General features: G+C 42.1%; 1 long non-coding RNA gene across 1 annotated transcript; it reads left to right on the forward strand.

Moving 5' to 3' along the window:
• Window positions 1–8,640: 8,640 nt before the first annotated feature.
• LOC127046871 (uncharacterized) lies at window positions 8,641–22,505 on the forward strand. Its single transcript, XR_007773236.1, has 4 exons — window positions 8,641–9,067; window positions 9,870–9,939; window positions 12,361–12,423; window positions 19,652–22,505. It is a non-coding gene; the product is annotated as an uncharacterized LOC127046871 (long non-coding RNA).
• Window positions 22,506–26,669: the final 4,164 nt, after the last annotated feature.

Raw genomic sequence — 26,669 nt, forward strand, 5'->3', positions numbered from 1 at the left:
TCTCACCACTGCCACTCATGTCATAACCTATTCCCAGATTTGGACCTTAGCGTCCAAAATATGGGGGTTAGCATGAAAACCTCCAAGCTTAGTTACCAGCTTGGACCTGCTAAAGCTGCCATCACCCAAAAAATTAGTGTGTTTTGGGGCACTCTGGTCCCCCCAAAAACCTTCCCTGGGGACCCCAAGACCCAAATTCCTTGAGTCTCACAACAAAGGGGAATAAACCATTTCCCTTCCCTTCTCCCTTCCAGGTGTTCCCTCCCTGGGTTCCTGGAGAGATACACAGAAGCAAGCTCCGTGAATTTAAACAGAGGGACGCCACCCTCCCTGTTTCCAGTCCTGGAAACACAAGTACTTCCCTCTTCACCCAGAGGGAATGCAAAGTTTGGCTAGTAAATCTAACACACACAGATTTCCCTCTGACTTCTTCCTCCCACCAATTCCCTGGTGAGCAACAGACTCAATTCCCCGGAGTTCCCCACCAAAGAAAAACTCCAACAGGTCTTAAAAGAAAGCTTTATGTAAAAAGAAAGAAAAAATACATAAAAATGGTCTTTCTGTATTAAGGTGACAAATACAGGGTCATTTGCTTAAAAGAAATATGAATAAACAGCCTTATCCAAAAAGAATACAATTTAACACATTCCAGCAACTATACCCATGTAAATACAAAAGAAAACAATAGAAACCTATGGTCTTCCTATCTTTGTACTTACAACTTGGAAACAGAAGATTAGAAAGCCAGGAGACAGAAAAATCCTTCTCATAGCCGAGAGGGAGTACAGGCAGAAGACAAGAACTCAGACACAAACTTCCCTCCACCCAGATTTGAAAAAGTCTTGTTTCCTGATTGGTCCTCTGGTCGGGTGTTTCAGGTTACTCCTTTCCAGGTGTAAGAGACATTAACCCTTAGCTATCTGTTTATGACACGTGGGAAGCCAAAAATCTCTACTGCATTATAGGTGAAATGCCATTGTATTGGGGTAGTGGTGGCAGGGCTGCAGCGGTGATTTAAAGAGCTCTGGGCTCTGGCCACTACGGGGAGCCCGAACCCTTTAAATCGCTGGCTGAGCCCCACTGCTGCAACCCCAGGGTAGCGGCGGCAGGGCTCCAGTGGTGATTTAAAGGGCCCGGGGCTCCCTGCAGCAGCCAGAGTCCCAGACTCTTTAAAGCACTGTCTGAGCCCTGCTGCTGCAGCCCCAGAGTAGCGGCGGCAGGGCTCCATCGGTGATTTAAAGGGCCCGGGGCTCCCCACAGCAGCCCGAGCCTTGGACCCTTTAAAGCGCCGCCAGAGCCCCGTTGCTACCACGCTATATGCGAACCCGTGTTATATCGGGTTGCGTTATAGCAGGGTAGCAGTGTATGTATATATTTTAGCCATAGTTGTTTTATCCCCTCTTTGGGCGTGTCCATACAAATGGTTAAACATTTAAATTGGAAAATAGTTAAATATAATGAAATAGGTGCATTGTAACAAGGGATAGCTGAGAAAAATATTCAAATGTATAATACAGATTACTCATAAACTGAAACACCAGCTCCAATACTTATGAATCATGGGAAAAGCCAGTCTTGAAATTTGTGAGTTGGAGCCACCTTTAGTTCAGACATCAGTTTTCATTTTTTTTTTTTAGAACAACCCTGGGTAGAGTCAAGGGAATATCTTGAGGGTTTTGGGGGTTTTTTTTTGTTTGTGGGGGGGAAGGGGAAAACAGGCTTTTAAATTAAAGATAGAAAATTATACAGGTCAATGCATTTGAGAATATACCGAAGATAAAAATCTTTCCTTGGGCCTCAATCCAGGAAAGCACTTACATTTAGCTATGCGCTTATGTGCTTTCCAGAATCAGGATGTTTTCCTTGTTAGTAGGAGAAATGAACAATATGTTCTAGGTCCTTTCCATCTTCATCTCTAATTGCTCTAAGCCTATGAAATATTGCCCATGTTAGTGTATACTTGCAAACTGCTTACTGAAACTGAAATGATGTTTCCCATCTTTTCAAGCACAGTTGCCAGTTTATTTTCCAGTTAAACCTGGATCTATCAGAGAAGGGTGTTTTGGTAAGTATGTCTGCCCCAACTGCTTTTTCTCCACACTTTGCTGCATGCCCAACTGTCACAGCTGTAACTCTTCTACTATCTTGCTTGCAAGCACATGTTCATCTATACAAATCCCCTCATGCAGCTGAAATGGAAATAAAATCTTGATTGCTTTGAAATGTTACACAATAAAAGAATCAAAGCAAAAAACAAAAACAACCAACACCCCCTCCCTCCCAACCCTGGCTCATCATCTGCCTAATGCCTGTAGCAGAATGGTGTTCTCTAGTATTTAGATCAAGAAGTTCAGAGAGGGATTTGTTTATTTACTGACATAGAAACAAGCTTGTGTTCCACTGACTCACTATTGGTTTCCAAATAGGATTTTAATGTGCTTTTATGGCATATAAACCCAGACAAAATGTTATTCACCATACATTTATTGCTCTAACTTGGCACTTCTTTGCTTCTGAGTGGTTTTCACACAAACTATTCCTTACAAAGCCAATGTGAATCATATATTATCATCATCATTTTATGGGAGAAAACAAGGCTGAGAACTGAAAACATGATTTCCTCCCAACTGCAGAGGGATGTCAAAAAATACATGAACAACAATGATCCAGTGGATATAATGTACTTGGAGTTTCAAAAGGCCTTTGACAAGGTCATCACAAAAGGCTGTCAAGCAAAGTAAGAAGCTATGGGATAAGAGGGAAGGTCCTCTCATGGATCAAAGATATGAAACAAAGGATAGAAATAAATGGCCACTTTTCACTGTGGAGAGCAGTAAATTAGTGGGGCCTATATGAATATATACTGTCAGGGGTGGATCCTGGCCCTAGCACGCCAAGCGCGTGCTTGGGGCGGCAAGCCTCGAGGAGTGATCTGCCAGCGTCGCGAGGGCGTCAGGCAGGCTGCCTTCGGCGGCTTGCCTGAAGAAGGTCCGCTGGTCCTGCGGCTTCAGTGGACCTCCTGAAGGCATGCCTGCCTGTGGGAGGTTCGCAGAAGCCGCGGGACCAGCGCACCCTCCGCAGGCAAACCGCCAGAGGCAGCATGCCTGCCGTGCTTGGGGCGGCAAAATCCCTAGAGCCGCCCCTGTATACTGTAACCAGTGCTGTTCAACATATTCATAAATGATCTGGAGAAAGGAGTAAACAGTGAGGTGGCAAAGTTTGCAGACAATACAAAATCACACAAGAGAGTTAAGTCCAAAGCTGACTGAAGACTGACAAAGGGATCTCATTAAACAAAATGGCAGATGAAATTCACTGTTGATAAATACAAAGTAATGCACATTGGAAAACTTAATCCCTGACTATATGTACAAAATGATGGGGTCTAAATTAGCTGTTACTGCTCAAGAAAACATCTACTCAATGTGCAGTGGCAGTCCAAAAAGCTAACAGAATGTTAACAAACCATTAGGAAAGGGATAGATAACAAGACAGAAAATAGCATAATACTACTATATGAATCTATGGTTCACCCACACCTTGAACACTGCATGCAGTTCTGGTTGCCTCATCTCAAAAACAAAATATATGAATTGGAAAAAAAATACAGAGAAGGTCAATGGCTTACACATGAGGAGAGATTAAAAAGACAGAGACTGTTCAGCTTGGAAACGAGACAACTAAGGGGGGATATAATAGAGGTCTATCAAATCAGGTATGGTGTGGAGAAGGTGAATAAGGAAGTGTTATTTACCCCTTCACATAACTTAACAGCCAGGGGGTCACCCAATGAAATTAATAGGCAGCAGGTTTAAAACAAACATAAAGAAATACTTCTCCACACAATGCACAGACAACCTGTGGAACTCATTGCCAGGGGATGTTGTGAAGGGCAAAAGTATAACTGGGTTCAAAAGAGAATTAGATAAATTCGTGGAGAATAGGTCCATCAATGGATATTAGCCAAGATGGCCAGGGCTGCAATCCCTTGCTCCGGGTTCCCCTAAACCTCTGACCGCTAGAAGCTGGGACTGGATAACAGGAGATGGATCACTTGCTAATCGCCCTATTCTGTTCATTCCCTCTGATGCATCTGGCCACTATAGGAAAACAGGATAGTGGGCTAGATAGACCAATAATCTGACCCAGTTTGGCCGTTCTTATGTTCTTAGGTGTCAGCATCAAAACTTGGATTAGAAAACATCTTTTCTAGTTCCCACTCCTGTGTGCTGACTGCTAGATCAACACCTCTCTTTACTTACTAAAACAACTATACAAATAATTCCTTAGTCAATTTCTTAGAGATGATTGCCTTAAATATTTGTAGGAATAGTTTGAAATATCCAGATAAATATTTTTCCTACCTAAATGGAATTACTTACTTTCCATGGAAAATGGATGATGAGTTTTGCTGTTTTGCATTTGATTAACTTTTATCAACCAAAACAAAAACTGTTTTTCCCAGGCCATCATTTATAAATGAACCACTCTTGTATTGGTGGCATAATTCACCTTAATAAAGCCATGTAAAGAGCCTCAGAGGAATAAGCAATTAACACAAGATATTTTTGTGTGATATTTCCCCAACAATTTACATATTAACACCAGGATTATTACTGAGTGCTCCAAGTCTCCTAGGATTTCAAATGATGTTTGGGAGCGCTCAGGATTCACATGAAAGGAACTAGACTTTTTTTCCTACTTAGCTCTCCATTAGCAAATCAAATTATAGGCTGAATTTGGCATTTTGTTGACTGCAAGACAAACTGATCAAAAGATCAAATTTAGACAGCAGGTTTCACTGCTTTTGGTTAAATTTCTAATAAAAATCTGAAAGTGACATTTTTAGCTGAATGGCAAAAGTAAAAAAAAAATTGCACTGAGTTCTTGCTCTTGACATGTGGAATTGATTTTTCTTTCCTCTGAGAAGGCCTCTTTGTATAAATTAACGAGTCTTTAGTGGCAAATCTGAAAGTTGTTGACTCTTGCAAGAATATATTTATGCACTTGGTCCTGTTGTGTTTGTTTAAGTAAATATTTCTTTTTTTTTTTAATTCTTTCCTATTGTAAAGACCTTTTGCAGAAGAGAAGAGAGAGAGTGAGAGATCAATGAAAATGTACGTTCAAAGACTTGAAAGCAAAAAAGAGCTTGAGAGGTCATTAAAAAGTAAAGTGCACAAATAAAATTTGTATGCCTTTGTAATTTTTACTGAGTGTTCCCAGGCACGCATATATACACTGCAATTTGTCTTTCACATTGAATTTCAGCATAACAACCAATACTTTAATAAAGGTAATATAACAAAGACAGAATATTTTTTCTCTGCAGCTCAGAACCTCTGCCTCTCCTTTGGTGCCTTCCTTTCAAAGTACAAACATACCCTGGATTCCCCAATAGTCAAAAACATCAGTCTTGTCCTTACTGTCTTTCCAGCTACTCCCTCAACTCTATTAGTCCTTTCACCTCTCAGTTCAACAAATCAACCCTTTACAGTTGTTGTCTTCACTTTCTTATCGCCAGTGACATTCTGGATCTTTTCCAACTGGGTTTTCACCCTCCATTGTTATCATCAAGGTGATTAGTTACTTTTTCCTGACTAATTCTGAGATCTATCGTCCATCTGCTTCCTCTACCATCTGTCCACTACTTGGTATCATCAGCTTTGCATTCTCCTTGGTCTTTCATGAGTCTCCTCTTATGTCCCTGATTGATCCTTCATTTTTGATGCATCCTTTTCTTACCCTCACTGTGCAGAAGAACTTGGTTCTTGAACAACTCCTCTTCTTTCCTTGCCCCCAGTCTTATCTCTAAAAGACCTCATCTACTCTTCTAGTTTCACCTATCATCTCTGTGCTGATAGCTTACAAATTTATGATCCTTGTTCACTCCTCATTTGTCTCTCCTGTCCAATCCCTCATCTCTCTAACATTTCTTCCTGGTTGTTTAAGCATCAATTTAAGCACAAAATGGCTAACTCAAATATTTAGGCATCTAAATCCCAGTTTTAGGTACCACTGCAATTTACACAGCCCCCACTTGACTGCCACCTAATACTGTAAACATCTAAACTCATTCAGCACCTAAATTTTTGCTGTAAAAGTCCCCTAGCTGCATAAGTTTCTGTCTTAGGGCATACACACTGCTGCCTCACTCTAGGCACTGGGATGCCTATTCCTTCCTAAGCCCAGTTTTATCCATGAATTGGGGGAAGATAGACAGACGTGCACCTGTCTCACCTGCAGAGCCAGATCTGGAAGGTGTGCTCAGAGGCTGCCTACTGGATCAGGTCCCATTCAAAATCCAGTGGTGGTGTCCATTGTATAGCTTTTATCCCAGTGGTTAGAGGACTGGCCCAAGATATACAAGACCCATTTTCATTTTCCCCTCTGTCTGAGTGTGAAAAAGGATTTGAACAGGGCCTTCCCATCTTTCAGGAGAGTGCGCTAGCTATTGAACTATGGGATATTCTGATGTGGGGCTCCCTCCATTTCTTCTGTTGGAGTTGCTGCACTTTGAATACCTACTTAGTCTTTAGACCAGAAAGAGACTGACTCTATAGCCTGGGTTTAGGACATACATTTTGGAAGTGGGAGACACAGGCTCCCTGCTGCTATGACTCTACTCATTTATGTGCAGTGGAACAGCTTCAATAGGAGAGACAGAGGAAGCCGCACATCAGGGTGTATCATAGCACAGGCAGAGAAGGGAATTGAACATGGGTCTGCAAATATCCAAGGTGAGTGTGCTAACCACTGACCAAGAAGTTTTATAGGGTGAGCATCACCCTCTGCTTCCTTTCCTCTCCACCCTGCCCATTTGTGTGGAGTGAGGCAGGTGCCTAACTCAATCTCATAAGAAACAATTTAGGTGCCTAAGCCACTTGACTTCAGGAGTGGGGTTCCTCGTTATGTATCCCTAGCAGAAATATGTGCTTCCCTGGAGTTGGAAATAGGGACCTGAGTCCATAAGGGGGCAGGGTTTAGGCTACACCTCTCTAATTTGTATATCCCATTGGTGATCTTAGGCATCTTTACACCTAGTATGCTGACTTCTGTTGATCCTCTTCTTAGGTGCCTATCTCACCTCATTCATTGTATAGAGAACCTACATACCTAACTCAGGCTTAGTGGATCTCATTGTTGTTCCAGTGATTGTCTAGGCACCTAAAAATTAGGCATTGCAACACTCAGTATCACAAAACCTAAGTCCCTTTGTGGATTCAGGCCTAAAGTACTACTCAGTTTATGGTATCACAATCAGGGCTTTATTCAGTCAAGGGAACTGATATACCTGCAAGTGGGAATGGCACATTCCATCCTATAGAATCAGTTGTATGTGCGTGTGTACACACACACACACACACACACACACACACACACACACACACACACACACACACACACACACACACACACACACACACACAGACAGAGTCATGCAGTCAGCAGTTTCTCAGTAACTTAATACAATATAAGCCATAAATTGAACTGGAGTAAATGTTAGGAATATTGCACACAATACAGTAATTTCATGATACCTTGATATTATTACAAAAAGTCTTAGAAAACAAAGCCACACAAGCTAAAGATCTCTTCATGTCTGCACATTACTGGGCATTTCATCATCATCATCATCATTGTCACTCCCAAAGCAGAAAAAATGGTGTACAAATAAAGTGTTTATAAGATTTGCACTCACACTCTGCAGAATTTCTACAGTAAGGAATACAGCCTAGCAATAAGCATGCCCAAAGTCCCTCATTTGAGCAGCCAACAGAGATTTTGCCTGGCTGACTTAAAATGCTCTGACAACAGGAGGTTTTCAAGACGTTTTAAAGCCTACATATTGGAAAATCTGCTCACATTTTGGCATGTGCTGCGTGTCTGGGTACTCAGCTCTCAGCTGGGTGAAAAGCCAGTGGAATTTTCATAACCGCATAGCATCCATTTTGGTTTAACAATGCTGTTCTCCCTGCCAGGGAAGATGTAAGTGCAAGTGAACAATGTAATAAGAAGTTATATATAATAGTACTGGACCAGAACTTTTAGGCATTTACAAATGTCCCAAGAAGAATGGCTTGGTTACTTTCTTGAAATGGGGCTGTAGTTATGAACTGTGCAGATTCCAAACCTGTAGATTCAATTGTTTTCTGTAAGGTCAGTGGATGGGAGCAAAGGATACAGGGAGTTCTCAGCCAGGGTTTGCACCAGCAATGCAAGGAACCCATCTCGGTGGGGTTCTTTTGCCTGGCCATGCACATAGACTGTCCAGAGGGAATGGCCAATCTGGGCAGAGGCAGGACCAAAGGACCTGCTATTGGGAGAAGGTGGGGTATGTAAATGGTAAAGACAACCAGGAATGCTCATCTGCAAGATGGTGTGGTGTCAGTGGTGACACCATCCTCTCATTATGCTTGTACTGGAAAAGGAAGTCTTTAAATCCAGTCAGAGGTGCCATAGACAGAAGTTTTGCTTGCAGCTCCTGGCTAATCTCCCATTCAGGCTGTGTTTGTGGGCTGGAACAGGAGTGGCAGGCTGCTTGCACTGGCATGTTGATGTTCTATATGCATTTCCACCCACAGTCTAGTGTGAAACAAGCAGTTGGACAGCTTTTTTCTGCTGTACTGAAGGAGGCAAAGCCTTCTGTGGTACATTAGTGCTGCTTCAGATGAACTGGTAGCAGGTGAAAACTAAACAGGTTCAGGAGCTCTGGGGACAGCAGTTTTACTGCAGGCAGGGAGGCAGATAATGGAAAACAGGAACAACAGGCAGAAGGGAAAAGATTATTTACTTTTGTGCTTTTAAGCTGGGCTCTGTGGTATGAAGCTATTGCCCGGCTTTCCACTTGCAAATGACATTCTTGTTTTTCTTCATTTTGTCTTCAAAATGGACAACCTCAAGAGAATATTATACAGGAAACGTTTTTAAAACACTCCTGCCTGCAGGGCTGGCACTGTGCTAAATTGGACCTCTGGGAATCAATGCTTCCTCTCTCTGCTGACAAAAGGTGTTATGTCAGCCAGCAGACCAGTGGAGGTGGAGTAGGAGGTTTGCAGAACTTTTGAAAGTAAAATTTTCCTGAGTTTTCTTTCATGTATAAATTTAAACCACTGGCTGATTATGTTTTTCTCATGTAGCTGGCCAAATGAAGTCAGCTGGAGGAGAGCTCAGGATGTTTGCGGGAACATGTGGGCTATTAAGTTAGCCTGGTTATTATTTATTATGTTGTTATTATTACTTGTGAATATATTGCTTTGAATCTGAATATCTCAAAGGAAATTAACAAGGTGGATCAGTATTTTTATCCCATTTTAGAGATGGTGAAACTGAGTTATCTAAGTCCCTTACTTGGGCAGCGGGCAGAGATTTTGCTTGGCTGGCTTAAGGTGCTCAGGAAACAGGGTAAGTTTTCCATGTTGTCAGAAAATCTGCTCACATTTTGGAGTGTGCAGGGTGTCTGGATACTCAACCTCGGCTGGAAGCACATCTAGTGGAATTTTCAAACCCCCATTGGTTTATGCATCCATGCTGATTTTCCAGTACTGTTCTCCCTGCCAGGGGAAGATATGAGTGCAAGTGAATCATGTAATAAGAATTTATATATCGATGTATTGGAACAGATCCTAAGTTGGTGTAAATCTGCATTGCTCCACTGATGTCAGTGAAGTCGGGGTGTGGTTAAGGTATAAATATTAAAGGCCAATTCCTAGCATCCCAGCTCTTGGAGTCATGTGTTGACAAATTCCAGATTTCATTTATTTATTTGAAATGAGGAGACTGCATAATAGTGGCTACTAAGACAGAGCATGACATGTGGATTCAAGAAGCATACATGACATTGGTCTAAATGTCGTTTCATATTTCTTCAGGAACATCAGAGGACCAGTATGGAACACCATCATCACAGAATTAATCTGGAGCCATTTGTACCTACTGGAGGTAAGATCTTTCTCTCTTCATACCCAGATGCACTGCTGTGCCTTTATCTGTCTTAGCACTACACAGTTTGAAACATGGACATTTTGTAAAAAACCCAGCTGAGTTACAACAAAGATCCAAGGTTCAGTGTTTTATATTTTGAAGTCTACTTTGAAAATAGTAAACCAGGAAATAAATACAAATTACGAGTCTGATTCTGCAAACAATTACTCCCCCATACAGTCCCCTTGACATTAGAGGGACTGTTCCTGGGAAGTAACTGCAGGATCGAACTCTAACCATCCTACTACACAAAGAACCACTGGTGCGGACTTGGATGATATCTAAAGGAAATCCTGAACAAAAAGGTTTCTTGTGGTAAAGATCATGGATTTGTTAAGTAAAATAATTGGGTTGTCTTTAGAAATAATGGTCCAAATTCTTAGCAGAAGTAACACCTCCACTGAAGTCAATGGAACTGTGCCAATTTACACCAGCAGAGAATTTAACCCCCTATATTTGAAAGTGCTATGTATAGCCTACATTTGCAGGGACATGGGCTGGATAGTATATCTCTTCCATCGCTAAAATCTGTGAGAATGGTGCTGAGCATACAAGTTCTCTTATCCCAGTTGTATTCCACTCCTCTCCGACAGCACTGCTTTGGATAGAAGCCCCAATTATGTTCAGGAAATCATGATCCCATGTTCCTACAAGCAACTAGAATGTTTTTTTTTTAAAAGACCATGTTATAAATAATGCATTGAAATACAAAACCATTTTGTCTCTATATGTAAAGAAACAGATGAAATAATGATTTGACTTTACCTGGGTCAAAGAGTAGGCAGCTGGAATTAAAATAAAAACAGTACAGGTTGGAGCAATACAAAGATCATGAAAATCAGCATTCAAGAGAGCTCTGTAGTAAATGCTAATGAATGATGACTGTAAATTGGATAGGATTGATTAATATGTCGCTTAGATTATTTGTGTAACATTCTAGATACGTGCATTTAAATCTAACTATGTATGTTGCCATAACAACATTAAACCAGTATTATATCGTTTTCATCACATCGTTTTGGAGATCATTGCATTATTTTACAACTTTGGTTGCTAGGAGAACACAGTACCTTTTATATGTGTCTCATTTTGTAGAGTCGCTAGCTACTTTGTTCCTGCTCTCTGAAACAGTTTATGTAATGATTAGCAAAACAAGAAACTAATTATACATGCTGGAGTAAATTACACTTGAAATACATACCTGTAACGGGATAGCCAGCCCCTTCTATTGACTCACCCTGTTCACAGGTGTTAGAAGCATGCAAAAAGCTGCTGAAGTTCTGCTGTCTGACTGGGACAGCTTTTGGTCATTATCTTCACCCTGAAGATAATGGAGGTGGGAAAGGTTCTTTAAAAAGAAGCAACTAGGGAACTAGCACAAAGAAGGTCCTGTGGAAAAATAAAGAGAGAGCCAAGCTCAGGGAGGAATCTTACACTGAACCTTGTGTTGTACTCTTGTGAATTACCAATAAGGCTAAACCCCAAGAAGGGGGTGACTGTCAGCTCTAACCCAGGGCTTGCGTTCTGTTTAGGGGGAAGGACTCTGCCCATGCACAGTAACTTTATTAAAAATACAAATTGCACTCCAAAGGCCAGACCCATTTGCTGGAAATGTTGCTAAATGTTGACACAACATTATGAACTCTTCAAGAGTATTACAGCGAAACAGGGGTACAACTGATCCCTACACACGGTAAGTGTAGACGATAGTAGTGCTGGTCTGAAATAGTCTGACAGAAAATGCCAATTTGCCAAAAGTGGGAACATGTCTAATTTGACGAATCTTTAGAAGAAAACCACTTGGTGGGCTGGAAAAGCGGGAAACACCAGAATGTTCACAAGATGGAATGTTGCATTGTTTTCAAAATAAAATATTGTGGAATTTCACTTCCACAAATTTTTTTGAGATTCTTGCTTTTGGGCCCAATTCAGGACAATTTATTTTCTCCAAACCCTGAATTTTTCTGCAGAAGTGAAATTCACGTTCCCAGCCAGCTGTATAGATTAGCTATTTTGTGGGATATGACATTGCAGCAGAGGAGAACCAGCTGTTTTCACAGTAACGATGGGTTGCAAGGTGATTCCTGGGGTTTATTGACCAGCAGAGAAGTGATGGCAGCCTAAGTTGTGTGTCATACATGGTTCATGGTCTGCAGACAAAACTGTACTAGGAGCAGGTGGTGCTGATTAAGAATCTGGCCATGGAGTGGGCTTGAACATTGCATTGGAAGTGAGGATGTCAACTCTAGAAAAGGACTGTAGTGGCAGGACTACCTCTGAAAGGGTGTCATTGATGTAGGCATCAGAGAGATTATATCAGTGAAGAATGCAGTTAGGGAAAAGGGGACAACAGCTCCAGCTCTGTTTTCTTTATTTCAGGCTTCAGGATCGATGCCAGTGCACCCCCAACTGAGGACAGAACATACCTACACCTCCATTAAGGTAAGTCTTTTCAGGAGTGCTCTGTCTGTGTATGTGTGAGCATGAGTGTTTGTGTGTGTCCTAATTTTTGTAGTTATACTTTTTTTTATATTATTCTGCAGATTGATCCCCACAATACCACCTTTTCCCTCCTCCAATAATACACAGAAATATTGTTTTAGCTTTGCATTATCTTGGAGTCGTGTGTGTCTGTTCAGAGAAATGCACGCGCTTGGGTCAGCCCTGCACGTAGGTAAATGGCAGTGGACAGATAGGTGTTCACTTGCTCCTGCTGAGTTAATTGTCCCTTAGGCTGAGAGAATCACAGAGGCACCTCCCTGCTTGAGTGTGGGGGACCCTGGACACATTTGAAAATCCCATAAGAGAACCTATCCGAACTACCTCTTTATCCAGCTCCTCTTCCCACATGCTTCTCCTGTGGCTGCACAGAGCCGTTGTCCCAAGTACCAGATGTGTGGTGAGAGGAACCAAAAAACCCTTTTAGATGCTCAAACTGCATATTTTTCCCCCCACTAGCTTTGGAAAATCCTGGCCTTAATCTCTGTGCTGCGGCTTCCCCATGTGGAAAAGGAGAACAACAAGAGTTACCTCTTTGTGAAGTGCTTTAATATTAACAAATGAAAAACTGCCATGTACTGGCAAGTGCTAAGAGGGGTCGTGCTTATTATGGGAAGTGTGGGCTTCTAGGAGAACCAGGAGAGAAAAATAAATATTGAAACATTTTTGAAAGTTTGTTAAAAGCCAGTGCTGTGTGTAGATGCAGCTTCTCCCTCCCCCCCGCCCCCTTGGTTTATTTATGGCTGCAGTATCTGTTGGAAAATTTTTGTTCTGATACCTCACCCAACAGTGTGAAATGGAAGAAATATGTTTTTTCTTCAATCTCCTCCCCTCCCTTGCCTTAGATTGAGACTGCAATTAAAACTTACCCAGGAGACCAGAGAACAAAAATATCAGTCATTTTGGGTTTTTTCTTTATTTTGTCTTTGTCTTTGAGATTTAAACTGATTAGACAATAAAAACAGCAGTGATAGGCAGTGAATTTGAGTTATAATGTGCACCTCTCAAAATAAAAACAGAGAGCACATTTCTTCCATATTTTCATGAATACTGTGTGTCTTTCAAGTGGTGTGGAGGGATCAAGATTATTGAAACAGAGCCACAGGAAAAGAGATTTGATTTCACAGATCACGTTCTACTTGAAAAAATTATAGAGCAACTTTTTTCAGTGGTATAGGACCATCCTCCCTCCACTACAAAATGTCAGACTCCAGCTTCTGCAGAGTTCCTCCTTATTTCTTTTAAATGACAGCCTGACTCTCCAAAGTGTCACTAATAATCCAGGCGTCAATTAGCGGTGTAGGTATGTAGGTTTTTGACACTATTCTCAAAGCTTCCGTGGGCTGCTACAGCCTACAAACCAAGGATCATTTCTGTTTTGCAAGATTCAAAGGAGAGAGGCTGGGAAGGAAAAGCTACAGTTTTTATTATTCCGTGCTAGCAGAATAACGAATACACTTCTTTTAATACCAAAATCTGTCATTTGAGAAAAATCCTATTGCCTGATCAAGCCCTCCATTACTTATTTCTGCAAGTGCATGCACAAATCTAGTAGCTAAGCCCATGTTGCTGGTATCCCCACCCCAAAAAAAATACAGCAAGGTATTCTAAAGAATAACAGTTTAGAGGTTGTGGGTGGTTGTGGGTGTAATAAAAAAGGCTGCATACTGAGGCATTAGAATTAGGCTTCTCTTTGGCTGCTTACATTCTGTGTTAAATTGTAAAGGGCCTGATTCTGCAACTATTTTTCTCCCTGAGTAGTAGTTGCTTCTGTGAATAGTCCCAGTGAAGTGCTAGCGGTGTAAGCAAAGGTTGCAGAATTGGGCCCTAAAGCAGAAGCTGAGCAGTAACTTAGCTGGATGCCAGTGGAAAGGGTTTGGTTTACTTTAGGCTTTTTACACATGGAGGGGCATTTTTATTTTAGCTATTAACTAAAGGGTTAGATTGTGCAAACTGCACGAAGCTCATAGCAAAGGGCAATGCTGAGCCTTATCCTGCCTCGTGGAAGCAGTGACTCCTGTGCATTGAGTGGCTGCTTGCTTCACTGTGCCGGAGAGTGTAGCCAGGGCCCTCCTTCATTCCACTTCAGAATGCCATACACTGCTTAGGGCACCCAAGTCCCTAGGCTCCCCGAACATAGGCACTGGAATTCTGGCAGGTATAGGGGCTGCACAGGGTGGTGCTGAGTGGAGAAGAGAATACCATATGCCCTCCCTTACCATGTGTAGCAGCATGAGGACCAGACCGAGTATAGCCCAAAGGCAGGAGAGACATACAGAAGCCATGCTGTTATTTTAACAGCACACATAGCAGGTACTCTAAGTTCTTTATAGGTATTATTTTGTTAATAGAAAGTTAATCATTGGCTTGAACCTGTGCAAAAATGTTAAGGGAATGGTTCACAGGATCGCAGGAGGAACTCTGATATGTGTCTCTCATTTGCATTTGTGGATTGCATCTACAGGAGCAGCAGGGTGAAAGGTATCTGAACATTTCTGTGCCTAGTAAAAATAGATTAATCAGTTGGGAGGGTGAACTAGACAGTATGAAAATTTGGGACACTTGAAATTTTCTTTTTTAACTTGAACCCTAATTTTATTATAATGGAAATTAATAATAATAATAATAATTAATAAATAACAATTATAACACTTTGCAAATATTCTTTGATTAAGCCTTTGAATAATTATGTATTACTATCCCCATTTTATAGACAGAAATACTAAGGATTACTACCAAAAAAAACCACCCCAAACCTGAGTTAGAAACCTGTTTACAACAATTCTAATCTGTTGTGTAGATGGGAGCCCTAACTGAGCTGAAATGAAGGACCTGTCTACAGCAAAGTCTGGAACTATGTTGTATTCAGAGGGGAAAAATGTTGTGTCAGGGAGTAAAAATGTTGTAACTGGTCTGTTGGCTTATTTGAATGTTAGTGTGGCTTGGCCATAAGGCACAGGAAAATCAGTTCACTTCTCTAAGGTCATAAAGCTAGTCAGAACCAGATTGTAACTTGGGCCTCCTGACTCTCAGGCCTGGGCTACACTAGTGGGGGGGTGTTCAAACTAAGATACGCAACTTCAGCTATGCGAAGAGCGTAGCTGAAGTCAAAGTATCTTAGTTCGACTTACTTGACTGTCCTCACGGCAGTGAGTCAACTGCCATGGCTCCCCTGTCGACTCTGCTTACTCTTCCTCCAATGTGGAGTATGGGCGTTGATTCATGGATCGATTTATCACGTCCAGAAGAGATGTGATAAATCAATCCCCGATACATCAAACACTACCCGCCGATCCAGCGGGTAGTATAGACGTACCCTTAGTCCAATGGATTAAACACTAGATCTATATTTATTCCTATTAGAGATGCATACTAGTTCACTGCATCACTAAAGAGAGTTCTGGTTAGGAACCACCTGTGTTTCAGGAATGACAGGCACACACCAGTATTTGTCACAGAGTCACAGTCTTGGTGCTCTGGAACTGCTCTAATTGAAGCTCAGCCAGGACTCTGGTGCAGCATGTCTCCCCTCAGGGCCCATTTTCACCAGAGCAAGAAGCCTGTTCGGCTTCGGCACTTCCTGGGTCTGACCTCGGAGCATTCAGCATCTCTGTTCAGGGCTGGATTTAGGGGCAGGAGACATTAATCTGGTGTGCCAGGCTTGAGGGGGGCTGTTTTTGTTGTTAGCAACAAAAGGGAAAACTGAATGTTTGAAATAAAATGTTTCAGGTATTCTGTATGTGGATTCATTTTTCACTAACCGCCTAGAATGTTCTGGACCTTTGTAGAATCTTGTGGAACCTTTCAGACTTTCTGAGACCTACATTTTCCTCAAATCTCCTAGAATGTTGTCAGCCATGCCTAGGGTTGCAAATTTTGGTTGGACATATTCCTGAAGATTTTGTCACATGACATAATCTTTAAAGATTAATCTGTAATTCCTGGAGACTCTAGTACAATCCTGGAGGATTGGCAACCCTAGCCATGCCCTCACAGGTATATAAGGGGTGGGGCATCACTATATAAGAACAAACTGGAGTGATGTGAGAGCTCATCTGCAATATTGTGAACCTTGTTTTATTGTGTAATTGTGAAAGTATACTTGTGCTTTAAGACTTCAAGAGTATAAGTAGTGACTAATAAAGGACATATTTAATGAGCTGCCAAAGATACCTATCGAACTCCTATCTATACAACAATATAAAAGAAATACTATTATTTCTTTTGCCATGCTTAACATGTAATGTTTGATGACATTCTAAGACTGTGGAAGGCGGGTGGGAGGTGCCGAAGACACTCTTCGCCTGGGGCACCATTTGATCTAGGGCCAGCCCTGCTCCTGTTCACTCTGTGAGATCCCTGCAGTGATTCCACCTGGATAGGACACCTGGGGAAGCCCTACATGCCCCCAAAGAGACCATGCATCCCAACTCTGCGGTCAGCAGTGACTCTTGGCTAGCACTGTAAAACACAAGGGTTTATTAGTCATCAGGAATACAGCGTAGAACAGAGCTTTTTAGCACAGGAATTAGGAACATTCAGTAAAGTCCATCTTGTGGGGAGGGAAATCAAAGCCCAGGGCCCTGGCTCTCCCCTCGAGTCCCAAACCAGGAGCCTGATCAGCTTCCTGCAGCCCTGACTCAGACATGCCTGTTGTTCCTCTTCTGTCGTTTGTCTCATTTCCTGGGCAAAGGGGTCACCAGGTGTCCACTCCTTGGGGTGGGAGGCCCCTGGCCATCAGTTGCCAGGTTATGGAGTGTTTCAGCCTTTATCTACGTGCAGGCAGCTAGAGGCAGCCACCCCTGCCCACTAGGGTCTCAGCAAAAATCACACACCCTTGTCTCACCACTTAGGTATTTGTGTAACACACAGGGGAAATCGAGGCACACACAGTATTCATACAACAAATTAAGAAAAATCTCCCACTTTGTCACAACCTTTGTAATAATAATGATTTGTAGTGATCTAGTGTCTTCCAACTGGGGATCTCACTTAGCCATACGTAGATATTGAACAGTACCATGGGCCAGACTTTTAAAGATATTTAGGCACATGAAGATGCAGATAGGCACTTAGGTGTTTTGAAAATCCCACTAGGTGCCTAAATTCATCTACAATTAGGCTCCTAAGTCCATATTTAGGCACCTAAATAAATGGCCTGATTTCAGGGCTGCTGAACACACCCTACAGTTCCCAACAGGAGCTGCTGGGTGCTCGATACTTTTCCCCCATCAAGATGTTACTTCCTAAACCTGGAGGGATATGTAACTGGTTGGAAAAACTTTACAATAAATTGAAAACTCCCCAACCTGAACTTTTTGAATGTCCATGCAAAATCACTGAGTATGGCATGGGTAAGCACTCATCCCCGTTCATCATTTATCCTAGAGATTTTTTTTTTTAAATCTAATCTGTCCACCTACACAGGAGAAGCTTGAATCTTGGTGGGTGGGATGGTTTGACTTGTATAGTGTAGCTGCATTCTTCCCGGAGCAGCATCCTATAGGAATAAATCCTACAAAACAGCACAGGGTGACCTTTTTTCCCCTTCATTTTTGGACTGTTAGATCAAGTGAAACTCAACAAACAAAAAATACCTGTAAAGAAGAAAACATGCTAAAGGCTAAATTCTGGACTGCTCTGCAAAGTCTATATACATGGACATGTGCAGAGGAGTTCTATGTGTGTCATTGGTGGGACAGAATATTTCTCACAGTGCCAGTCTCAACCATTACTGTACCACCCTTGCAGACATCACTACAACTCATAAGCTGTGGTAGCACCCAGTCCTGCTGCTCCCCACTACAGATACACACACTGCGATTAATGCTAGTAGAACTAGACAGACACAGACCAACTGGCATCACTCTACCCCACTTAGGTCCCGGGGTTAAGTCTATAGTGGCACAAACCTTCTGAAGTAAGAGTGGCCTGAATACATGTAGACTTGAGTTTGCTTTCTTTATTGTTTTAGTTTAAATAATATTGATGTCCAATATTCAAGCATGCATACAGAATTAATGAGCCATGAGACACAAGTTGTACACAAATGGCAGGGAGCAGAAAATACTCCCACTATTTATAATGTTATTTTATTGCATTATGAAAGCTCCCATCAACTCACAAACTTGAACATGATGCAGCCCCACTGGACTTGTGCTCTGGGAGTCCACCAAAAATATTCCATAATCCCACGGGAAGACTTTTTGTCCTCTGGGCAGTCACGTTTTTCTACTCTGTAGCATCACCAAAAAGTTAGAGTGGCCACATTTTGGGAGGGCACTAGGAAGTGTGGGATATGGGTGGTTGGATTTGGGCCCACATAATGCAGAGTAGGATGTTTGAATCCCTAGGTTGAGACCCAGGGTTCAACAATTCCTAACCTGAGGTTATTAATGAGTATGAGTTCAAGCTGTAGGTTAACAAGCCCAGGGTCTGCTAACTTGTTCTACTTACTGTGGGCTTCCATTGTAGTGTTGACATACTTATGTCTTCTATGTTTCAGAAGCCACCACAGCCCGGTAAGAGCAGCAGTATATACACATGTGGCTAGATCTTATATGTTAATCATGTTTAATAAACATATATATGTGGACCCCACACCTATGTGCTTCCTTCATATTATGTATGTTGTGTAAAGAGCAAAAGAGACAACAATACCTTCGTTTAAAGTAGATATTGATGTCTGCTTAAGGATCTCTGTGGCTGTCGAGCAACTGAACTGCTTTCAGATAGTCTTGAGAACTCTTTCCCTGGTATCAATATAAGTAGAAGACTTCATGCACTACCTCAGCAGAGTCCAATTAACACCATCAGTGTTGGCCATCCAAATGATTTAGGCTGGGAACAAATTGGAAGTGATGGAATTACATTGCATGGAGGCATTTTTGCCTCCTGAATCATTGCTCTGCCTCTTGGTCCTAAGCTATGGAATTGCCCCAAAGCTCAGCTGGCGTCCATGGTGTTGGTATTTTTTAATTGAAGGGGTTGATCATAACTGGGGCTTTTCTCTACATTTTGCTTGTAAGGTGCCAAAACAATTCTTGGAACAATTAAGGCAGAAATCCATCACTGATCTGAGACCAAATTCTGACACATGATTAGCTTAATGTTTATTTACATTCTCATAATTCTGACTGTGAATAAGCTTTTATCTTTCATTTTGTTATAGAATGCCAGTTTCAAGATGCAGGTGATACATTTACACTGGAGCTCAGGATAGTTCTAACCTCATAATTGCATCTGAGAGGATACAAACAGAAACATTTAGCTTATTAAAAGGCAAATACCAGCTTCTGAACAATAATTCTTCCAGGTGCTTTGTAAGCTTCAGGATAAAAAAGACAGCATGAATCCCTCCCATGAACAAACAAGAACTACAGTCAAAATTATTAATTATGCCTTCTATCTAGCTGCCTCAATGTTATGATCTATCTGTATCTTATTCCAGAGTGGCCAGTACCACAGCATCCAAGTGCGGGACACCCAGGGCTAAATTATGAATTAGACTACAAACTCTTGCAGGGGAGGAAGTGAGATGTAAGAAACTATCCCTACATGCACACATTCATAGATGGGCTAATTGTACCTTGTGTCTGCACATGCAAGAAAAAGCAAATGTACCCCCAGAGAAGAGGGATTGTGAGGGCTGAAAAGGGGTGGAACTTTGGCTTTGTTCTTCCCCTCGCAATCTACTGGCTGATGCGACTGAGCTGTCATAGCATGTCACAGTTTGCAGTTGGAATGCCCAGCAGCAAACAACTGTCCTCTTCAGCCTCAGAGCAAGGAAAGAGTGGGGAATGATTTGTACCACACATACAGGTACAATGTCTCCAGGGGCTATTTCTGAGTTGGTGCAGCTTATGCATCACCCCTTTCTCAGGGCTGTACCTAAGGGGACAATTTAGCCCTTAGACAGAAGGTCTTAGAAAGCCCAATTTGATTAGATATTGGAGCTGGACAAATTTTCTGTGAATATTTCCTTCAAAATTTCTGGGCCTGATTCTGCCATCTTTACTCAGTTAGGTAGCAGTTCTATTCAATGTGACTAAGGGTGGCAGCGTCAGGCCTGTTACAGAGTGAGTTAAATCTACAAGTCTCACCTCTGATCTAGGGCTGTGTTTCCTCCTAAATTAGGGAAGTTGGAGGACAGAGTCATATGACCTAGTGATAGCAGGACTATATAAGGCTCCCGGTGTTTCAATTGAGAAGAATACTCTAGGGGAGCAGGATGAGTTTGGACGTTTCTCTGTGGTGCCCCAGGGAAGAGACCTGGGAAGGGAGTTGGGTTAAGGATGTAGCAACAGAAGGGCCAGCAGCAGAACGTTAGAAGGACCTGAGCAGGGAGGCCTTTCATAAGTGAGGGGTCTGGAGCAAGACCTGTGATGATTTCCTGGCTGAAAGGGCACAAGGAAGGATAAAGCTTGGCAGAGGTCTGTTTAAAGAGGCCAAGGAGAAAGCCTCCATAGTGATACTTGAAGTAGCGAATAACCCTGGGAAATAGTGGAGTAGGATAATCTTGGGCTTGGGACAGACTCCTGCTCATAGGGTGACCAGGTGTCTGATCAAAAAGGGACCCTGGCAGCTCCAGTCAGCGCCACCAACCGGGCCGTTAAAAGCCTAGGTGGTAGTGCTGCAGCGCTAAGGCAGGCTAGTGCCTACCTGTCTTGAGGCACTGTGTTGTGCTCCGGAAATGGCCAGCAGGCCTGGCTTCTAGGTAGGAGGGCCATGGGGCTCTGCTTGCTGCTCCCACTCAGAGCAGCGGCTCTGCGCTGCCATTGGCCTGGAACTTATACCTGCACTTCTGAGTTATGCACTTATGATTGGCAAATAGGGTCCTGGACTGTGAGACTTGTCTGACAAATCAAAACTCAATAACCTAGCAGAAATAGCCAATAGCAGTAAACTGTTTGCAAATAATTGATAGTTAACAAAATTGTAAAATACAAATAACAAAAAATGGCTACATTAATCAGATAGGCTATTCATTTTATTGCTCCCATCTAACAGGGTTATATTATACAGATATACGGAAAGGAACCCCTATATAAAGTGGTGAATCTGACCTTCCTTAGACATACTAGACGGTACTGTAATCTCTGCTACTCTTCAGAAATAGAAACATCAAAATATATTAACATATATGTATGTATGTGATTAATATGCTTGCATTCATAATTACCTGCTAATGTTCATATTCAACTTTAATATTTAAAAGTAAGTGTGTGTGTGGAAAATTGTTGAAATTATATGAGCATCAAATAGTTACGTAAGGTGTGGGCAACCTTTCAGAAGTGGTGTGCCGAGTCTTCATTTTTTCACTCTGATTTAAGGTTTTGCATGCCAGTAATACATTTTAATGTTTTTAGAAGGTCTCTTTCTACAAGTCTCTAATATATAACTAAACTATTGTTGTATATAAATTAAATAAGGTTTTTTTTAATAAGCTTCATTTAAAATTAAATTAAAATGCAGAGCCCCCCAAACCGGTGGCCAGGACCCGAGCAGTGTGAGTGCCACTGAAAATCAGCTCGCATGCCGCCTTCGGCATGGGTGCCATAGGTTGCCTACCCCTGATTTACATCCTTGATACCTCCAGGTACTCTAATTCAATGTAGATGAAGCTGGCAGTCTGTGCTAAACCTCAACTAAGTGCATGAAAACTGATTAACAACAAAGCTACAAGCTCCAGCAGTTCCTGCAGTCAGGTCATTGACCCAATCTTCAATAACAGGCTTTTGTACAGATACCAGGCTCCCATTCAAACGGTGTGGGAGGCAGGAATGAGAGATACAGTCTTGTCTATTCAGTTGGATGAAGATTCACAAGGTTTTTTTGTTGTTTTTTTTTTCCCCCCCAGAGAGAAAAACATTGCCATTACACAAATTTTCTACCAGGTCCACTTATGTTCTATTAAATGCTTCCTGATGTGTTGTGCTAATGTTCTCATTATTTAGAAGGAAAAAAGAAGACAATTTGTTTCCAGGAGAGCAAAAGGCCTTAATTTTCTTAACATGTTTATCTCACTTGGGAGCTATTCTTGATGTAGTGTTATTAGAACTGAATAAATTTAGACCAGAAGTGGTATATGACAAGCTTAAAGTGTGTACTGAATTTGTTTATCTTGGTAGATAATGCTGATCTGCCAGTAGGTAACAATCATGTTGGAACAGCACTGGCCATCGTATATGTGTACAACTACCCTTTTCTGGGTGGAATTAGAGTGGCTACCTGTGGGTAAGTTTTCACTGCACAGTTAACCTGGGTGCTTATCTAGGTTTTAGCCTAAATTTCCCTGCAACTCACATGGGAGCCAGGGTTGGAGGTGCTTTTAAGCCTGGTTTAGCCTACCAGCTGGGGAGTGGGTAAGAACCTGAGCTCCAATTGCATTTAGACTGGAACCTGACTACTTTGCGGTGTGGATGCAGGCAAAAATCACTTCAGTGCTCAAAGTCCTCCAATACCCTTCCCACAATTGACTGGGAAATGAATCCTAACACATCTCAGCCCAAAGAACCATGGAATATGCTCCCAGACATACATGAGTGAATGAAGAAACAGTGAGGACACAGTCATATGGACAGGGCTTTGTTGTGGGAACACTTGGACGTGGATGAGGCTAAATTGGGTGCGCAGACTGCAGCTGATCACCTGAGCTAACTTTGCAGTGAAGATGTACCCTGTTTGCCATAGCCTCATCCTGCTAAAGCTAATGGAATAGCTAATGGAGGGTAGAGGCCTCTGCTTTTAAGGCCTGTTTCAAAACCCATTGAAGGCAATGGGAATGTTTCCATTAACTTTTGTGGGCTTTGGAACAGACCTTAAAGAAGAAGGATCAGGATCGTATCCCTGCAGCTGCAAATATGTTCTGAGTGAGCCTAGCATGCAGCATAGTGTAGCCATGAAATAATAGACAGCTATCGATTTGTTACAATATACAGCTCAAGCCACTCTTTAGAAACTGTCCTGATGGTTCATAATTTTATTGGGCTGTAACCGACATCTGTTCAGATGCTGGGTCCTGGGTCCCCTCCACTTCCATTGATTTCAGCATTCCCACTGCCTTCAGCCACTTTAGGAGACTATTACTATGATTCCTGCCAGGTCACATTTGTGCTAGTTACTAATTATGTTAGTTGCTTTTCCTTTTCAAACAATGCAAATTTCTAACCCATGTATATATACTTCCCCAGTCAGCCTCTTACCAAGTCTATCTCCCAGCAATGTGTTCATGAGTAGGTTGAGCAGGAAAGTGCCCAGTCACTTCCTTCAGCCTCAGTAGGAACAGTGATCTGGATTCTCTGCAAAATCCCCAGAGCATAAGGCGTCACACCAATGGCTAATGGTCACTAGGGTTGCAGACTGAAAGGTACATTTGCAAGTAACAAAAGAATAAAAGCATTCATTGTTGACAGTCATTTCTATGTAGGTTAATAGATGACTCTTAGCATCCTGAGCTCTGGCTTCCAAGCACATTCCTGATTCAGAATAAAACCTGCAATAGAAAATTGGATTTCATTGACATATGAGGTGTTCAAAATTCTCATTGTTTCTGTCTCACTTGAAAAACAGCTCCCTCACAACCTCAGGATGTATTAATATCTTTCCCCCGTCACTTCCTCAGAGTTCTGCTATAACAGGAATAAAATTCAGTAGAAAGAGAAGTACCAGAGCCTCTTTGTCATGAGGTTATAACAAATCACTATGGAACAACTTATTTAATCAACATTTTTCCGAACGTTACACTTCATTGTTTTTTCTTTCTTAAGTAAAAATGTATTTTTGGAACTGTATTAACCTTCTGTATTTACTTCTAACAAGATAACCTGAGATAAAAATGACTGTACGATCTGCTGAAGTCCTGAACTTGGCCCACAACACATCCAAATGATGTCAGAGCTGAGTGGGGAGTCCACAGTCATCCCCAACCTCTCGACTATTTCCACATTTTTATGAGCAGCGAACCTTCTATTTGGAGAAATAAGGCTTTTTTTTTTTTGTTTTTTTTGTTTTTGTCAGATTAGAGTTGGGCCTCTTTAGGAAACCCTCTTGTACTATTGTGGAGCTGATCTTTGTGTTACTGCATATGTAGCAGCATCACTTGATCAGGTCTTCAATAAACACAAATTGAGGAGGGAAGCCAAGAGAGACTCCACCTCTTACGTAACAATCCTATACAGAAGCTCCCCGACTTACGCAAGCGTTCTGTTCTGAATCGAATTTTGTGTAAGTTGGGAATGTATCTCTGACAATTACTCAAAAAAAATGGTTCAGGAACTTACAGAACTTTTTCTGCAAGTCCGGATTTTCGTTAAGTTGGGTTTGTGTAACCTGGGGAGCATCTATATCATTTATGTGTATGTGGCAATACACAGCTGCGCTGCCCCAGGAGCAGACAGTGATTCAGTCACAGTTTACCACTGGTTTCCCTCTGCTCCTTGGAAGGGGAAAGAGGAAGGCAATATACCAGGCACTAGCCCTGTACCTATTATGTTGACTGGGGTGTTTGTCAGGGGACAGGTGATTCAAAATCCTGCCTGCATGCACAGCTGAGGCATAGTAGCCCCAAGGAGATTCCTCTTCCCTCAGCACTTCTACCCACACTATGGATACCCAGTGCAGGGGAGTAATATAGTCTTACCTCCCCCTTGCTGCCTTGCCTGGGCACACAACATAGACCACAATCTGCCCCTCAATAGGAACATAACCAGTAGGGTTCTATAGAATAGTATTAAGATTCTCTTTAAATTATTCTAAAACCAATGCAATAGGAGAGGGAATGATAATCTTCCTTTAGCTTTTCTGAATCATCCTATAGAATCCTACAGCAGGGATAAAATTCTCCGGGATGGCTCCGGGATGGGATATTTACCCCACTCAGGTGAAAAAAGAGACAACAGGAATTTGAGAGCTCACTTGGCCCACCTGGCTGCAGCTGGAGCGTGTGTCAGACTTAATTTATTATCAGAACCAGCTGGGGATAAGCAGGGTCTTCACTGTAAAAGAAGGAAGGGAAAACTACAGGGAAGGCCCAGGAGCGGGGGACCCAAGACAGAGAAACCTAGGAAGGAGGCAGGATGTTTTCCCTCTCTTTCTTGGAAGGCAGGCTGAAGAAGGTCACAAAGACAGAATTAAGCCCTATAGTGGGCCCTGGAAAAGGGGCAAGGCCCAAAAAAAGCAGTCCTAGGGAGAGTTCCAGCAGAGAAAGGAGGAGCTTTGAGGACCTGGGGAGAAACCAGAGGAAAGGCTATGCTAAGTACAGGCTGCAGGGCAGCAGCCCAAGGAGCTCAGAGACAGGAATTGGTTTGGGAAAACAGCAGCACATCTGAAGGAGCAGATCTAGCTGCTTAATACAGAGTCCCGGGGCTGAAACCCAGAACAGAGGGTGAACCCAAGTTCCCCTACCAGTCCTGAGGAGGGGGTGCATGAGCCTGATGAAAGAGCTATTGATTCCAAGGCAGAGCTGAAGACACCTCCTTGAGGACGGGCTGAAGAATAGCACAGAGTGGGGGAGAAGACAGTCATGGGCCTGGAATGAGTGTTGGCAGGCGGGTTCAAGAGGAGAGAGCCTGCTATGCCACACCCTTTCACATGTGGGCACTCCAGTGGTGAGTCTGCTCTTTCACAGGCTCCAGAAACCTACAGGAAAGTTTTCAATTCTGTGTTTAAATGCTATAGAACTTTTATCCCATAATGGTGTAAGAAAGAGGGAGAGTGATAAAATAGGAGTGGCTAATGTGTAAATAAAAACATTTTCTCCAAGAGTGAAATTCTCCTTCTGCGCAGTGGGCCAGCACAAGACCTATGCAGTTCTTAAGCCTCAAAGAGCTTAATAAATGGGATCTAAATGCTGCTCAAGGGTGAATTTCACTCTAGTAAAATTGAAACTTAAGTAAAATGAGAGAGAAAAAAATAAGTAAGGAAAACATCAAAATCCTTTGAGAAAACCATAGTAGGGCTGGGGGAAGGTGGGCAAAGGGGGAATCTAATTGAAATGCAATTTTAATTAACATTCATTAAAACGTGCTCATCTGTTTTGATATATTTTAGATTGTATCACCAGTTCAAGATATGGCCTGTTTTATCAGACACCTTTTTTTAAATAATGCCAGCAATCATAATGCTTTGCTAAGTTTAATTATAGCTATAAAACTTTTCCAAAGTGGGAAGTAATGAGGCATGTTATTAGG

This window comes from Gopherus flavomarginatus, chromosome 3, assembly GCF_025201925.1.
Source record: "Gopherus flavomarginatus isolate rGopFla2 chromosome 3, rGopFla2.mat.asm, whole genome shotgun sequence".
Lineage (NCBI taxonomy): Eukaryota > Metazoa > Chordata > Testudines > Testudinidae > Gopherus > Gopherus flavomarginatus.